This window comes from Rhinopithecus bieti, unplaced genomic scaffold, assembly GCF_001698545.2.
Source record: "Rhinopithecus bieti isolate Rb0 unplaced genomic scaffold, ASM169854v2 scaffold_12925, whole genome shotgun sequence".
Lineage (NCBI taxonomy): Eukaryota > Metazoa > Chordata > Mammalia > Primates > Cercopithecidae > Rhinopithecus > Rhinopithecus bieti.
Window position 1 is genome coordinate 222163 of NW_016807300.1, and position 18348 is coordinate 240510.

Consider the following 18348-nt stretch of genomic DNA (forward strand, 5'->3'; position numbering starts at 1 on the left):
ATCCAGAATCTACAAGGAATTTAAACTTTTTAATACACTTTCACTTTTGCTTAAAACTTGCCTCACTGTGTCACTCTGCCCTATGCCCCTCAGTTGAATTCTTTCTTCTGGGGAGGCAACAAGAATTGAGGTTGTGGGAGACCTGCAGGGATTTGCCACCTGTAACAAAGGGATATCGGATTGACCATGCTAACTCAGCCTCTTCTCTTGAACGCATGTCCTGAGTTACAAATGACTGAGCGGGGAACTCATGAGACCTCTCCTCTGTGTGCATGCTGTGTATTTCCTGTCCTGGGTCTTTTCTTAAAGCTTGGTAAGTTTTGTGCTGGCGGTACTGAGTTCTGTGAATTTGGTTGTCAATCCACACCTAAGACTAGTATGATTGCTAGTAACACGAAGTTGCTATCAAAGTATACCTGCTCCCTTTTGTTTTTATGGCAAACGTTCTCCTCATTTTGCATTTATTTGTTTTCATTTTCATGGAAGTACCCAGGGCAAGCAGATGAGGTACTTATTCTTTAGGTCCTGATTTACCTTGCATTTTGACAAAAATCTACAGAGTGACACATACTGTATATTTCTCAATACTTCTTTGTTTTATCTTTTCAAATTGGAAACATCGAGTAAATTGTTATGACAAAAAACTTTATCTGCAATTTTGCAGTCTATGAAATTGATACGTTTTGTGCATCTGGTTTCAAAATTATCTTGTCAGAGGTTTTATATCTAAGAAATAACTTTCAGTAACATTTAAAATCCCAGCTTTAGAATATAAATGCCATTTTAAAATTTGCCATTTTATATTTCTAAAGTTTGAACTTGTCCTCCTATGATTCATTGCTATTACAAATTGATTTTGAGTCCATGATAGTTCATGATACTCATGTAATTTATGATAAATTTTCATTTTTGAAACACAAATGATCAATAATTACATTTGAATTATAAAAGAGCTGTACAAGTTTTAAAAGAATTTGCAGCATTCCCACCTGCAATGTGGAGGATTAGGAATTCAGATAAGCCCTCCATTGACAGAAAACACTCAAATGTGGGAAAACCATAACTAAATACATGCTAGTTCATTGTAGAGTTCAAGAGAAAATACAAGAACATTCAAGAGATACGTAACTTTAAAATAAAGGTAAAATTTAAAAAAAAAAATTGTTGAAAAGCAAACCTTTAGAGTTAGTGTAACTTTCAATTCCTCTAACTCTAAATTTCAAGCGGGTACCTGGGATCAAGAATATTTAGACAAATGGAACTGAAGAGAAATGAGAGGCTGGGGTTTACACTGGCTCAACAACAGACTCTCAACTGCAGATTCATGAATAATGTGAAGACAGTTTTAAGTATTATAATTTCAGTAAAGGCATAAATAGGGGATTAAAACAAAACAAAACAAAACTGCCCGTCTACAAAAGGAACCAATGAAGACATCTCTTAGAATCTGTTCTCTTCTCTCTGTAGGAGGGGAGAGCGGAGGAGGGAGAGAGGGGGGGGGAGTCTCTCTTAAAGTTTGTAATGATAGGCCTGTTGTTTCATCTTTCTGGGTTATGGAGTTTCCATCACCCCTACATCTGAACTTCTCAGTCTGAGGAATCAAATTAAAGTGGTTCCAGACTGGCAGCATATCCCAATACCATTCAGAATAAAATTAAAATATTTTCTGTGGATAAAAATATAGTCAATCAAAAGTCACTTAGGATTCCCATACGGTATGCTGCTAGGTATGAATTCACAATATAAAGTCACCAAATAGGGGAGGAAAAGAAATCATTGTAATTGAAAGTACCAGCAGAAAGCAAAGCTAAGAGATTTACCTCCAACTCCCCAAACTAACTTAGTTCAGTAAACTTCAAAATATCAAAGATGAAGAGCACATTTAAAAGAAGCCAGAGAGGAAAGACAGATCATCTACAAAACAGTATTACTTAAAAACAGATTTTCTTTTGTCCATAATGACATAGGCACTGTAATATTATTTTCAACGTGCTGAGAGGAAGTTACTTGCCTAGACTAATGAATTCAGAACAAGTTTGAGAAAAAGACATCTTGACACAATAACCAAGAAATGTTACTTCCTGAAAACAAGAACTAAGTGGACTCTTAAAGAAGCAAAATATCTCAAATGGAAAATCTGAGATACAAGAAGGAATAGTGAAGGTAGAAATTTTAAGTATCTCACAAAAATTAAAAAAAAATAAACGGTATAATACAAGAATAATAATGTTTAATTGGTGGGGTTAACTACAATAATAGATTTTAGTTGATAGGTAGGAAGAAAGGAAAATAAAACATGTAGGAAAAGAGGAAGATTAAATCCTGAATACCAGGGTCTGTCTTCAAGACTTCTTGGTAAATGCACACACAATTCAGTAATTTTAGTGTAACCAAACCTTTTTTTCCAGTGAGAAGCAGAGGCACAGAGGCATTCCCTATAAAGTCAAAATATTAAAAATAATTTAAAATAAACAATTACAGTATGTGTTTTAGGGGCTAAGAGAACTACTGTTGGAAAATAATTTTAGATAGATCTGCAATTACTTCATATATATGATTTATGCATGTTTTGAAAAGAAAACTTAGAATATGAAAAGAAGAAAAATTTGCAAATAAGTTGATAAGTACAATTTGTACAATCCTGGGAATCAGAGCAAAGAAAGTTTGATGATTTCAAGAATGAGAAAAAAACAGTTGAAGAACTGCAAAAGTAGAAGGTGGTAGATTTAAAAGTAATTCTTGGCGAGGTACGGTGGCTCAGGCCTGTAATCCCAGCACTTTGGGAGGCCGAGGCGGGCGGATCACGAGGTCAGGAGATCGAGATCATCCTGCTTCACAGGGAAACCCCTTCTCTACTAAAATATAAAAAATTAGCGGGGCGAGGTGGGGGGGGGGGGGGGGGTGGGCGCCTGTAGTCCCAGTTATTCGGGAGGCTGAGGCAGAAGAATGGCGTGAACACGGGAGGCGGAGCTTGCAGTGAGCCGACATAAAAGGAAAAAAAAAAAGGTAATTCTTTTAAAGTCCAGTGTCCTGCAAATTCACGTTCTTCATTACTAAATGTCTATATGTGAATTGTGAAAGCATTACATTTTGGTATTTTCTAAGGACACAAGAGAAACAATGTACATTTACATCAACATTAAGTTCATAGTATATAACAGACAATGTCCTTGATATCTCATCAGTCATATAATTTGGTCTTTGAAGCAATAGTCTGAATTATTACTCCCACATTGCAGGTGAGGGTATCAAGATTCAGACTGGAAGTGACTTGTGGAATTGCTAGCACCACGTGGCGTGCCACGTCTGGATCTTTCTGAATCCAAAGCCTCTGTTTCAGTAAAGTCTCAATTACAATGTCTCTATGCCTCCAGTGTCTCGTTGAAAAAGAAAAATAAGATTTAGTTAAATTAGGAATTACTCAACTCTGAACACAACCAAGATGGCAAGATATCTTGAAGACAAACAGACCTTGAGACTAAGGACCAAATCTCCCTCTTTCTATATCTTTTTTTTTTTTTTCCTAGCTCTTCCTGTCAACCAAAACCTGCTACTGCGGTTAACCCCACAAATGAAATATTATCGTTCCCACTACTTCAATGAGAGCAGTTGAATGTGCAAATAGTCAACACTAAAGTAGATAAGGAGCAACAAATTCTATTCTATTAAATCCTATTAATACTGATCACTTCACAGTGGTTTTTAAAAAAGAAGTGTTCCCTCCCTCCCTGTTATCTCTTAAAATGATATGCATACAAATGGTATCTTCTAAGTTCTCCAAATATGATTGTTCCTGTCAACGTATATAATGTACAATATTTAATGTCTGTCCCTCTTTAATACTGAAAAGTTCTAATTTTAAATTAATGTGTACATTTCAATATATGAGAATCAAACATATCTCATGCAGAAGAGAATTTTTAAAACATAATTTCTGCAGAAACTCTATTAAAAAATAATGTCATGAACCTGTTGAGTCTGCGTTAAGAAGGAACAGCTGCACACTCAGGGCCCTGGAAGGGAGCCCCATCAGTGTGAATTCAGACGGCAACCAACAGGCTTATTGTCATTTATTTGTGAGAGAACAGCCATTTGTTTGACATACTGAAGTCAGCCTCGGGGTGAGGCTGCTTTGTTCCACAACTATCAGACGGAAAAAAATTATTCCCTATCTCCCTGATAAGAAGTCAAGGAGAACTTTGAGACAGTCACTGGTAGATACAAATAATTGACTGGACAACAGTTGGAGATTATAGGCATGGCATTTATAAAATAGGCAAATTTCCTTTATTTCTGAGATGCTAAAATTGTTTCAAGATTCAACAAGTTCATGAATATTCATTTTTATTCACATGGCTTTCCACCCTAGCATTGTGTTTATTTGATTGTTCTAGCTTTACTTTTTTGACTATAATATAATCTCTTTGATTACATATTTAGCGGGACATTTTTATGGTTTAGGGAGTTATGTTCTAAAGAAAATTAATGTGTTACTCTATTCAAAATGGTCTTAATATTTTTAATTAAAAAACACAACATTGACATCATTAGCAATCTATATAATTTGTTAAAACACATACACACACAAAATACTTTTCTTCTGCAAAATACTGAGTCTATATACCTGCTTCTTCTGTATAGTATTGTTGTACAAGAAAGATAAAACCAAAGGTTTGTAGGTCCAGATCACAGCATGCAGAAAACATCACAGGGACAGTCGGCCTTTTGAGGACAAGTTTAAATAATATAGACTCTAGGCCGAAAAGAGAAAAAACTGTGAAGTTGAAGAAGGAATGATTCTGCAATTATGAAGACTAAGGATATATTTCAACTGAATTCAGTTAACAAGAATCTCCTTTGAACCAAGACAGAAGAAAACTGAGGGCAAATAGAAAGAAATATTACTTGACATAGTATAATAATTTTATGAGGTTTGGTTTTCTAGTCAGAATTGATACAGTCTGAATTTGGAGTAGTCCAAAAAAAAAAAAAAATCAACAGTTTGGGCATGTACTGCTTAATTTTTAGAGTAATATTCAGGTAGAAGACAGTACGTTCGACAATATATTTCTTGTTGCTTATCAGAGTCAAAATGCTCAAGTGGATAATCTACATGGTTGGCCAAGTGCACTAATACTTACATTCTATTATCATGTTAAACTGGAGTCCCATTTATTCACAAAAATCTCCTGACCAAATGAGTGTGAAGAACATGCTGCCGATGTGTTGAGAAAATCTCTTTGCTTTAACAAGAGAAAATATTGATCAAATATGTTTCTACAGCATAAAAACAAAAACTACCAATCTTAACATGTGTATAAAACATGAAAATGCCTATTAATTGCACATTTCTAAAATATAGTAATTTTACAAGTGTATCAAAAAGTTGACTGAATTATGTAAAATAATTCTGGTTCTTCTGTTTCTTTATCAGGCCCTATTTTTGTGGACTTGAAGACTAAAACAATAACATCTTTTTTTCTGTATTTCTTGTAATTATGGAGACTGTTTCAAAACAAATTAAAATACCACTTCACATATCAAAGACACCTCAGAATCATTTTCAAGTTTAAATTTTTAATTAACATGGATCTGATAGTAAACCATTAGCATAGGTTTAATCCTGAAATAATCAGCAGTTGAGTACACATCTCCTGACATGAAAATATAATACATTTCTGATTTGTCACTAAGCAGAAACTTGGTTCCATACAGTAACGAGACCATCTGAGTCCTTCTCCATTTCTATAGGTATCTGTCTTTGTTCTGCCTCATTCTGTACCCCCTACATGTGATGGAGGTGACAGTTATTCCTGTGTAAATTTTGCAAGGTTTCTTTCATGTTAAGTACAAAGATTTCCACTGTAGATTTCTTGCCTCTGATAATCAGCTTGGATTTACTGAACTACTATTTATACTAGTATAGATTCAACCCAATGTATCTTTTCAGTCAATTGTTTTGACAAATTTTGGTTCATTATCTGTTACATGGTTAATTCCTTCCTACGTCCCTATGTTTTCAAATATAGATAATGTTAGAATTAGCCATAAAATGAAGAGGTGAAAACACTTTAAAATTTACAAAGCACTTTTATATCTTTTACATATGTTAGTCACTGTGACCCAGCAGACCACAGGGACAAATACCATTGATATGTTTATTTTAGAACTCAGGATACTGAGGCTTACTGAAATGTTTACTATTACACAACCATTAAGTGACAGAGCCAGTCTTCCAACTCTCAACGCTGGGTGGATACTTAATGTTCCTCTACAATGTATAGCAGGGATACTGATTACAGACACATCATTTTTGATGAGGTTTCATATATTTTTCTACCCATAAGTTAATCATGTGTTCATTTATTTATTTGGAAAACATTAAGATTTTAAAATATGCACAACACTAAATTAAACATTAAGGACACTAAAAATTATTTCTCTTAGTGAAAAAAAACAGATACAATAATACAGTGAAAAGTGGCAGAATCTAGAGGATAACTGGAGATTGCTTGGGACCAGGCTGATACAAACGTAATTGCTTTACTTTTAATGGCAAAATCCGCAATTTTTGCACCGACCTAATAATTCACGAAGAATCATGAACAATTCAGCTTGGAATTTTCAGGAAACAATGCATTGAAAAGTTTAACTGCACATTATAGATAAATTTTTAAAAATGCACAAGAAGAATATGTAAACAGACATTCTAAGAGGAAGAATCACATGTTAAAATAAAACTTACATATAATGTTTAGGGGTAAATATGTCATAATGAAGTTCCACAAAATCATTTAAAATCCTGCCAAGAAACTTGCTCTACATTTTATCCTTTTAGAAGCTGATGGTTTTTCTGTTTGAAATATGACCATATTTTTTGTTTTTTACATTCAACCAAGAGTTCCTTCCTGGCTTATGAATGGGTGAATCAAGCCTTAGTCCCAGCTCTGTCTGTACCTCCAACTACTATAGATATTTTGGGTGTCCAGACAAACAAAATAACATGGTGATATTTCTTCACCCATACTGGAATGTGGAGAAAGTAAATATTCTGAGGTCTTCTGAAAGTAGTAACGGCAAGCTCTAGGTGAGTTTCTGAGAGCAGCCCTGCCTCAGGTATCCATGTGGGTATCTCTCACTTCATTCAGTTATCTAATCCAATACCACCTTTCCAGTAATCCTGTCCATATACCTCAGCTAAAATAACAACACCAACACTCCATCTCATCTCACACTTTTTATCCAAATTACCTTGCTTAATTCTTCTCCATATACGTCATCAATATCTGACACATGATATATTTACTGGTTTGTTTTCTGTCAGTATTCCGTTTCCCCATTAGAATAGAAACTCCATGAGGACAGAGAATTGGTAAGTCACAAGATGTATCTCCAGCAACAAGGATATAGCCTTGCACATACTAATACTTGATAAATATGTATAGGATCATTAGGTAAGTGAACGGACATAGGTAAGTAAAATGTACATGAAAATGAAGGATTTTTCTTAGTTTGGTGGTTAAATCATTATCCTGTGTCATCTCATCAGAGTTTAGCAGTAGACTAGCCACATTAAATTTCACATTCTTTCTTTACTCCATGATGCAATGTATTGTCAAAAAGAAAGAGACCAAAAGCTTGATTAAATTATTAGTGTGCTGATTTGTCCATAAATGAGTTGAATAGAAAATAACTGATATATTAATATTTATATGAACGTCTGGGAACTTGTACATAATTCTGTCTAAACTTGAAGGCATTCCCCTGAAATTTACTTGTTAAAAAAGCCATTTCTAATGTTTTGTTTGTTAGTAACTGCCTTTATTGTCAAGCCTTTAAATGCTATTGCTACATTAGTGCATTGATACACATAGGCATGAACAGTTTTCCAGGGGGCAGTTTCACAAGTAGAATTAATTTTAGCCAATTTCACTTTCAAAGCCTCAAACATTATCATGAATCAAGAGAAATGCAATGCCTGCAAGAAACCACCATGTATGACACAGTATTACTGTGAATTCTGAGCATATGCACTGTAAATGCCAGGTTTTAAGTCATTGCATTTCCTGTCTGGCTTTGAATGAATTCTGCCCTGCAGAACTATTAGCAAACAACAAAAATGATAGCACTTCACAAGTCAAGGAATAACTAACCTACTTAAATATGTCTTCCTTTTGGAGAGATTAAAAATGCCAGCAGTTAAGCAGCTGATGTATCAGCACGTATGGTAATGGAGGGATTTTTGCAGGAACATGCACTTAATCAAATATTACTTTTCCCATCACTGCCTAGAATCTATATAATTTAATTAACTTATGCTTCAGTGGCACTTTGGAAATGAAGTGGATCTGAAGTAAGCATTGCATAGGATCTACTTAGCATTCCATCACAGAAAAGTGATGCATAAATTTAAGTCTTTCAATAATATTATGCTTTGATTTACATTGGTTTGAAAGATTTTGGACTGTTTAATAAGTTTGCTATCCTTAAATAATTAGTCACAGCCACATTAGAAAAAAATGAGTTTCCACTGAGTTTTGATACTGGACTAAATTTATAAACTTATATGCCGGTACAGACACACACACACAGGCACATACATATCTGGCTATGTACGTTCATGCATATGTTTACATTTGTACTGAGGTATAACATGAAGAAAAGAGCAAATATTGTAAGTATACAGTCTGATGACTTCAAAAATTGCACATAAACACCCTTATTAAGAAACACAAATTTATCCATCCTGATAATTCCCTTCACATTTCTTTCCTTACCTCTTCACTAATCCTTACCTCTTCTCATCAAAGGGATCTGCTCTCCTGACCCGTAATAGGATTTTTTTTTTTTTTACTATTTTTATATATAGTCCGTATTTATAATCATTACTTTCTTCACAGAAAAGCATCGAAGTACAGGGACGTTTGTTTCACAACTCTGAGCAAGCTACTTAGCCTGAGGTGGGATCACTTAAAATTTACTTCCATTTCTCACAGAACTGTGTCTCAGTGCAGTAACTAATTTCAAGATAAACTTTGGGATCATGTGCAGCACTTAAATAGTTTGAAAATAACCACTTCCACTGTTGAATGATAAAAATCATTGCTTTCTGGGATGCAGAAAGTTTTCTATTCTTTGAAATATACTGAGGCTTACTTGTAGGAGAAGTAGTCAATCCTATAATCATACCATCTTGTAGATAAATATTATCCCATCTCAAAAGGCACATGGTACATCACGACATGCCTGTGGTGAATCATAACAATGCAATTTTAGACACAACTAAGAACAGCAATAGTCTCCTGGTTATAAGTTCCCTGCAGACAGTGCCAATGACAGTTGTATAGGGCTCCATTTGTGGTCACTCTCACTAAATAACATGGTTGCCATTTGTCCAAAGAGTCTCCTGAGAAAAACCAGTTTCTCACCTTAGCGAATTCTCCTCCTCCTGAAAACATTCTGTTAACTGCGTGGAGCTAATGAACCTACATGCAAATACAGGGAAGCAGCACCCTCCGTAGGGTTTTCTAAGATAACAAAAATTCCCTGGCCAATCGCTGCAGCTCACAGCTGAAATCCCAGCACTTTGGGAGGCTGATGTGGTCAGACCACCTGAGATCAGGACTTCGAGCCCAGCCTGGCCAACATGATGAAACCCCATCTCTACTAAAAATACAAAAATTAAACCAGGCATGGTGGTGGGCGGCTATAATCCCAGCTAGTTGAGAGGCTGAAACAGGAGAATCTCTTGAATCCAGTAAGCCGAGGTTACAGTGAGCCGAGATGTTGCCTCTGCAGTCCAGTCTAGGCAATAGAGCGAGACTCCATCTCAAAAAAAAAAAAAAAAAAAAAAAAAAAAAAAGGAAAAAAAAATCCCTGTCCCCTGTGTTATGTACTCCAGTAGCCACTAGCCACGTGACCACGAATCACATGAAATGTGGCTGATGTGACTGAGGAATTGAATTTTACATTTTAATTTTAATTAACTTTAAATCTAAAAAGCCACATGTGGCTATTTTTTTGGACAGTAGAGCACGATTCACATTAGGAATTCAAAAGTGATCTTTACCTTCTCATTCTTATGATTTCCTTTCATAGAAATACAATCAAGGACTTCCAAATTGTCAAAAAGACAAATTTACAGTTGATATGAGTGTTAGAAACTAAAACTCTATTAGTTTTCAATTTACCCCACTTTCCAGTTCCCTATGTCAACAAATCAAACACACTATTTTTAAGGAGCTGGAAATGTCTAGAATGTTTTCCTCTTTATTTAAAAAATTATATCACACTTTGGGAAGCTAGTTCGATGTGGTTTCTACTTTACAAAATTTAAATCAGAATCACTGTGATTATACCACATATAATGACAACGATGCCAACAGATAAAAGCTTGATCTGAAGATAAGAGGATAGAAATATCATTTCTCGGTGTATTTTTCGGTGAAGGTCGGGCTAGAATAAGCTTTGTTGTCACTGAGATCCGTCAATTTTGCCTGACAGCCCATATATTTAAGTCAGGGGCTATCATTTTAACCAGCACTAAATGTTTTGATGATACTGATAAATTCCAGTATAAAAAAAGACAGTCAAGCTTTAGGGAGACAATACAGAAGGTGATGGAGCATGTGACAGTTGCATTTATTAATAAGGAAATCTGGATCATTAAGACCTCCAAGGGAAGTTTTCAGCCTGAACGATCCATAGCTGCTGGCATTAGTCAATCTAACTACATAATTTTTAAATATCTCTTTTATTGTATTTGAGACAGAGTTTCGCTCTTGTCGCCCAGACTGGAGTGCAATGGCGCCATCTCAGCTCACTGCCACCTCTGCCTCCTAGATTCAAGCGATTCTCCTGCCTCGGTCTCCAGAGTAGCTGGAATTAAAGGTTTCCACCACTAAATCCGGCTAATTTAGTAGAGACAGGGTTTCACCATGTTGGTCAGGCTGGTCTCAAGCTCCTGACCTCAGGTGATCCACCCACCTTGGCCTCCCAAAGTGCTGGGATTACAGGCATGTCCCACTGTACCCGGCCTAAATATCTTTTCTAATCTTACCCACCTACTGTAAAGTAGGGCTGTAATGATCCAAAGTGGAATGACAGTCAAGGTTTCCTGATCATTCCATTAATCAATCAACTTGGGGTTTATTGCTCAATTACAGTTTGCCTAATTTCGCCATATGGACTGTGATTGAAATAGAAGAAATACAAGAAAGTGATTTTTTTCTACTCTTGATGAACTTGTGATGTTATCTTAAAGACAAAATACATTTAAAATTAGAGAAAAGACTTTTCTATGAGAGCAAAGGCTATGCCTTTGTTTTGTGCTCACCTTATTTTCTCTGCCTATTATTTTGGAGTCTGGCAATTAGCACTCAAAAATATTTGTTTAACAGATGCTGAATTAATAACATTATTTGGTAAGACTGCCTGAAATGTCAACTTCCTATAATACCATTAAGCTTACATCACTCATATATTCAGAAAACACATTGCTTAAAAACAAATTATAAAAATTGAAGATAATTTATTTGCACAGGTTTATAGTGTTTGAAACTTTCCACAGACTTGCCTCCATCAGACTTCCAGTACTTACTTCAATTTCATCCCTCTAACCTTTAAATGTGGATTGTTTCACTTGCCAGCATCCCCTTGGCTGCATCTTTCCTTCAAATCTCTATTCAAAGCTGGGGCGGTGACTCACACCTGTAATCCTGGCACTTTCGGAGGCCGAGGCAGGTGGATCACTTGAGGTCTGGAGTTGGAGACCAGCTTGGTCAACTGGTGAAACCCATCTCTACTAAAAATACAAAAAAAATTAGCCGGGTGTGGTGGCACGTGCCTGCAGTCCCAGCTACTCGGGAGACTGAGGCAGGAGAATTGTTTGAACCTGGGAGGCAGAGGTTGCAGTGAGCCAAGATTGTGCCACTACACTCTAGCCTGGGTGACAGAGGGAGACTCTGTCTCAAAAAGAAAAAAAAAAAAATTCTATTATTCTATTCAAGGCACATCTGACCTATAATGGTCCAAACTCACATGTTGTCTGCCCTTCTGGAGTAGCCTTTTATCATTTTTATTATATATGTGCTGCATAAGCACATTTCAGTCAACAAAGGAAGTGAAAGATTCCTATTGCCTGGTGATAAAGCCATTGTGATGTCAGAGCACAATGCACTACTCACATGTTTACAGTGATGCTGATGTAGACAAACCTACTGAGCTGCCAGTCATACTGGTTGTATGTACTGAGACAGGGTATCGCTGTGTTGCTCAGGCTGAAGGGCAGTGGAGTGATCATGGCTCACTGTAGCCATAAACTCTTGGGCTCAAGCAATCCTCCCACCTCAGCTTCCTGAGCAGTTATGACCACATGTGCATGCCAGCATACCTGGCCAGTTATTTTAAATGTTTTCTAGAGATAAGGTTTTGCTATGTTGCCCTGGTTTGTCTCAAATTCCTGGCTTCAAGAGGAGGAGGCCTCAGGAGGAGGCCTTTTCCCACCTTGACCTCCCAGAGTGCTGGGATTACAGATATTAACCATAGTGCCCAGGAAGACTAAATGTGTGTTTGTGTCTTTTTTAATAAAAAAGGAAAAAAAAAAAAACTAGATAAAAGCTTTAGAATAAGAATATAACAAAAAAATTATGTACAACTGTACAATGTGTTTTAAGCTACATTTATTATAGAAGAGTCAAAATGTTAAAAAACAAAGTTATAAAGTAAAAAATTACAGAAAGTTAAAGTAAATTTATTATTAAAGAAAAAGAAATAATTTTAATAATTGTTGGGTATTCTAAGTGTACAGTATTTATAAAGTCTACAGTAGTTTACAGTAATTTTCTAGGCCTTCACATTCACTTACCACTCACTCACCCACAGTAGCTTTTTGGCCTGAAAGCTTCATTCATGGTAATTTTCCTATAAGGTGTACCATTTTTTATCTTTTACACTGTACTTTTATAGTATCTTCTCTATGTTTAGAGACATAAATACTTACCATTGTGTTACAATTGCCTACACTATTCAGTACAGTAACAGGCCATACAGGTTTGGAGCCTGGGAGCAAAAGGCTCCACCATGTAGCCTTAGGTGGGGAGCGGGCTGTATCATCTAGGTTGGTGTAAGTATGCTCGTGATGTTCACACAATTATGAAATCACAGAAACATGCATTTCTCAGAATGTGTCTGATATGGTTTGGCTGTGTCCTCACCCAAATTTTACCTTCAATTGTAATAATCTCTACATGTCAAGGGCAAGGCCAGGTGGAGATATTTGAATCATGGGGGCGGTTTCCCCCATGCTGTTTTCGTGATAGTAAGTCTCAGATCCATCTGATGGTTTTATAAATGGGAGTTCCCCTGCACAAGCTTCTCCTGCCTGCTGCCATGTAAGACATGACTTTGCTTCTCCTTTGCCTTCTGCCATGATTGTGAGGCCTCCTCAGCCATGTGGAACTGTGAGTCCATTAAACCTCTTTCCTTTATAAATTACCTAGTCTCAGGTATGTCTTTATTAGCAGTATGAGAACAGACTAATACAGTATCCCCGTCATTAAGCAAGGCATAACTACAATTACTCATTCTTTCTTCCTACTGATTTAGAATGTTCTTAACAATGAGAACTATTTGCTCACTTTATTAATTATTCGCCCACTCAACAGTTCCTGTTTAAGTGCAATACAATAGTGGGTAAAAGTGCACCTGACTTCCATTCTAACAGAAGTTATAATTTAGAAGTAGAGACATTTATCAAGTATTCATTCAAATCGGTGCATAAACTAAAATTTAATTATATAAATAGTAGTATTTAATGGGGGGAAAAACCTGGCCAAAACTGGAAAGAAGAATGGTGTTAAAGAATCTTTTACTCTACAAGCAATGTTGCAAAAGAGGTAAATCACTTAAGGATTTTGAACTTAATCCTAACTTCAACAAGAAGTGGTTAGGTAGTATAAAGAGCAGAGAATGGACAACTTAAATTTTTAGGAGATTCTTCTGGCTGCCTAATAGAACAAAAAATAAGATAGGGGTGAGTGGGAAGCAAAATAGCTTTCAGGAGGAGAATTAACTGGTCATTTAAGTAATTCAAAAGAGAGATGTTGTTAGATTAAAACAGAATGGTGGTTGTGGACCTAAGACAAATTTGAAACGTATTTTTGAAAGGAAACAGTGAGACTTGCGCCAGGCACAAGCTGCTACACATCCAACATCAGGATTTTTTTTTTTTTTTTTTTTTGAGGTGGAGTTCTGTCCTTGTTGCCCAGGCTGGAGTGCAATGGCACAATCTCGGCTCACTGCAACCTCTGCCTCCTGGGTTCAAGCGATTCTCCTGCCTCAGCCTCCCAAGTACCTGGGATTACAGGTGCCCACCCCCACACCGGGCTAATTGTTTGTATTTTTAGTGGAGATGTGGTTTCCCCATATTGGCGAGGCTGATCTCAAACTCCTGACCTCAGGTGATCCACCCACCTCAGGGTTTACAGGTGTGAGCCACCATGCCCGGCCACAGAATATCTTTTTATACTTAGCCTCCCAACATCAGCTAGGTATTAAAATCCACTTGTCTTCAACCCCTCCTTCTCTCCCAATAGAATTTGATTTTTTTTCCAGCTAATGAGAGTTCAGCAGACCTTAGAAAGGAAATGATCCCCTGTCTCAGTTCCAAGAGATGAACTGTAATTGTCTAATTAAGCAGTGCCATGACAATTGAAATCTTTTGGTTTGTGGTTGATCCATAGTGGTCATGCAGCCTAATTCTGGAAAGGGAGATGTAAGCAAATGAAAGCTCAGTAGGGTTTCTGTGAATGATTTTGCTTTCCAGAAGGTGACAAACTCAACTGGCACAACTCTTTCCCCCTTTTTGTGCATACATGTTTGTTAGTTTTCCGTTGCTGCTACAACAAATTGTTACAAGCTTGGTGTCTTAAAATACAAAAATTAGTGATCTTACAGTTCTGGAGGTCAGAAGCCTGAAGTAGAACCCACTGAGTGACATCATCTGGATATTCTAGGGGAGAATATGTTCCTTTGCCTTTTCCAACTTCAAGAGGCCACTCGTGTGCCCTGGCTCATGATACCCTTCCCTCCTGAAAACCAGCAATCACTAGGTGAGTCTTTCTCACTCCACATCATTCTGCTTCCATGGTCACACTCCCTCTCTGAATCTCCTGGCTCACTCAACTCTTATAATTACACTGAACTCACCCAGGTAAGGCAGGTTAATCCCTTCATTTCAATATCCTTAATTTAATCACATCTGCAGAGTACACCTGCAATGTAAGGCAACACATTCACAGGTCTGGGAATGAGGACCCAGGAGTCATCTCTGGGGAAGGGCTTTTTCTATCTACCACAGCATTTTTTAGTCTTCGAATGTAAACATGAGGCCTGGGATCATCTGTCATCTTGTGACCATGAGACAAGAAATGTGAAAAAAAGACCTTTCCAAAATGAAAATTCTAACACGTATCTGGCCATGGAGCTATTCTTAGTACATGCAGAACTCAGGACTTCTTATATGATACAGGCAAACTCTGTTGTTAAGCCTTCTTAAACTTGGGTTTTCTTTTTCTTGGAGCCACAGTAAGAAATATATTTTATGTTATGACCCAATAGTGAACCATAATCCTTATTTGAAAAACACTGTCCTAAGAACAAAGATTATTTAAGCTTTTTACTCTTTTTTTGTTTTCTGTGCATTATACTGCATTTTATTTGAGCTATGTAAACAAGGCAATGTTCACATTTAAATTGCTTGTTAAAAAGACCTCTCAGCACTGAACTCCATACAAATCTTAGCACCATCTGATGTTAGTCAGTTACTATTTGCTGAAATCCCCTACTGTTTTACTGAAGATTCCGTTTCACTCTGATTTTCTACTTTGTAGTCTTTTATTTTATTTTGTAGAGATGGGGGTCTAGGTTTCCCAGGCTGGTCTCAAACTCCTGGCCTCAAGTGATCCTCCCAGCTCTAGCTCTTAAAGCGCTGGGATTTCAGGCATGAACCAGCATGCCTGGCCGTTGTATTCTTTGTAATCTTTCTGATTATTATCCTTCATCCTGCTGTCCTCTGACTTTAGTTCCCTCAAGATATTTTACTTTTAAAATTTTTTACCAGGACCTATACTGAGGAATGCATTTTACATCACAAGTTACCATACACACACATAGGGCTAGTCTTTGGTTTTCAGCTATATTTTTACAACTAGATTTTCTCTGAAAAATAATTGTTATGTGGATAAAACAGCTCAATTCTTATCAGATGTCAATCCCTTTGTGTGCTAGAGCCCACTGCCTGGCAGCATGAGGATTTATTTACTTTGGAGAATTATCCAATCTCCTTCCTACATCATTAATTTCTTACTTTCTACAGGATTATGCCTTAAATTTCATTCTGTTACACTCATGGAAAGAAAAAGAAACTGGAGGTGGAGGACAGGGAGGAGGAGGAACTACATCTGCAGCTGTACTCCAGTTCTCTGCTACCCTTAAAATAAAACTTCTAGAAAGAGCCACCTATAGTCGCATCCTCTACTTCATCACCTGGATTCCCTCCTCAGACCACTCTAATTGAGCTTTCATTTTCACTGCCTTTATGAACTTTTGGTAAGCTACATGCAATGAAAACCAAAGATAACTCTTCTGTTCTTGTCCAAAATGTCTTGGAAGTGTTTAGTGAAGTTTATCGCTTGCTTCTATGAAAAAGGTTTTCTTCTCCTGGTTTCAGAAACCCCATGCTCTCCTTGTGTCTCTTTAGTCACTGAAACTCTCTTATCATCTCCTGGGCCCAATCATGGTATGTTCCTGGGCCCTTTCCTGAGCCTATACTCTTTTCAATATGCAGATAAAGCATTTTAAACCCATTTAATTCCTGTGCTTTAACTAGTATCTACATAAAAAGGACTTTCAATTCTATATGTCTCATTCTGAACTCTTTTGGAACTATGATTTGTGTAATCAAATACAGACTTGACATCTCCACATAATAACAGAATATTGGAGGTACATATTGCCTAATGATGATATTCTTAGTCCACTTCATTTCCCGAAACTGAAATGTAGAGAGGTCGAATAACATAACCAATTTCATATTGCTAGTCAGAGGCAGAGTAGATATGCCTTCAATCCAGCACCATTAGCTACTCTTTCATAGGACAAAAAAATAAAAAGCACATAATGCATATCTTAAATACTAAGAAGCAAGAGTATAAGATTTCTTTTTGTTGGGAAGGTCCAATGTTGGACAAAGTGCTGCTGGATAGATTCCTATAAATTCAAGCACTGTGATGGGGTTCTCTATGTCCCATGTTGAGTATGACAAGCAGAGGTGTAGCCACATTTCTTTAAAGCTTTCCCCCCAAATCCAATATGATTTGTACCTTTTTATCTTTTCTCTTCCTCTTGGCAGGTTTCACTGAACTGACACAGATTTACATATTCCCCAATCCGATTATATTCCAGTTTATTGATTAAAAATGACCACTGTGATATTAAGTTATTATAAAGTTAGGCATAATTTTTTAGTGAATTATCACTTTTGCAGATAATGATCACTATGATGGCAGGCTCTCTTTAAATTATCCCATCAAATAGTTATTGTTTATTTAGAGCTTGCTGAGATTCAGATCATTTATGTAAATTTCTAAATCCCCAAGACTCAAAGCTGATTTCTAAAAATATTTGACTTTAACAGTATAGTTTCTTCAACTGAACTGTCCTTATTTACAAGCCTTTTAAGGATGAAGAGAACTTGCAGGCTTTGACATTTAACATCTGAAGGCTTATATTAACTATTAAAGAATGAATTTCCCACATAATATTTTTTCTCTACTGGGTCTTCATGCAATAATTTCAGTTATCAAGATAAACAAGTCACAATGAAATTATAGCTAAAAATCAAAATACGGAACAAATTCTCCATGACCATGGGGATGACTCAATTAAAGCAAACTGCAGCTAAATGCAGGGCAGCAATAAGGGAAACAGGGCAATAAGGAGATAAATTATCTGTATCAACAACGAATTTCTAAAGCCAAAATATTCAAGAGAAGTACAAATGATCTGGCTTTGGAAAATAAACTAAATGCCAACAGTTTACTATTACAATGATCACAAATGTCAGGTACTTTGAATACTTACCATTTTGCATGACAGATAGTTTACTAGGCAACACCAGTTACAGCAATGTAGGCTCTACAGTGAATGACTGCTGGTTTTCTTTTCCCCAATAACAACACACCGCTACAGTAACTCCACGTGCTTTCATTTCAGTAACCTCTAGAGGTCCTTTATTACAAGGTATCAGAGCACTGAAAAGATTTCTGGGACTTCATTGAGTTCACAAAA

General features: G+C 36.5%; 2 long non-coding RNA genes across 2 annotated transcripts in view; one reads left to right on the top strand and one right to left on the bottom strand.

Annotated features, from left to right (window-relative positions):
* LOC108535217 (uncharacterized) overlaps positions 1–11707 on the bottom strand; it is a 26936-nt gene extending 15229 nt beyond the window's left edge. The window contains exons 1-2 of the long non-coding RNA XR_001887167.1: positions 11600–11707; positions 5142–5243 (exon numbers count right to left, since the gene is read on the bottom strand). This is a non-coding gene — a long non-coding RNA (uncharacterized LOC108535217). The remainder of the gene's footprint in view (positions 1–5141; positions 5244–11599) is intronic.
* Positions 11708–13709: 2002 nt separating this feature from the next.
* LOC108535218 (uncharacterized) lies at positions 13710–16459 on the top strand. The gene is made up of 3 exons (XR_001887168.1): positions 13710–13895; positions 14945–15110; positions 16376–16459. It is a non-coding gene; the product is annotated as an uncharacterized LOC108535218 (long non-coding RNA).
* The last annotated feature ends 1889 nt before the right edge of the window (positions 16460–18348 follow it).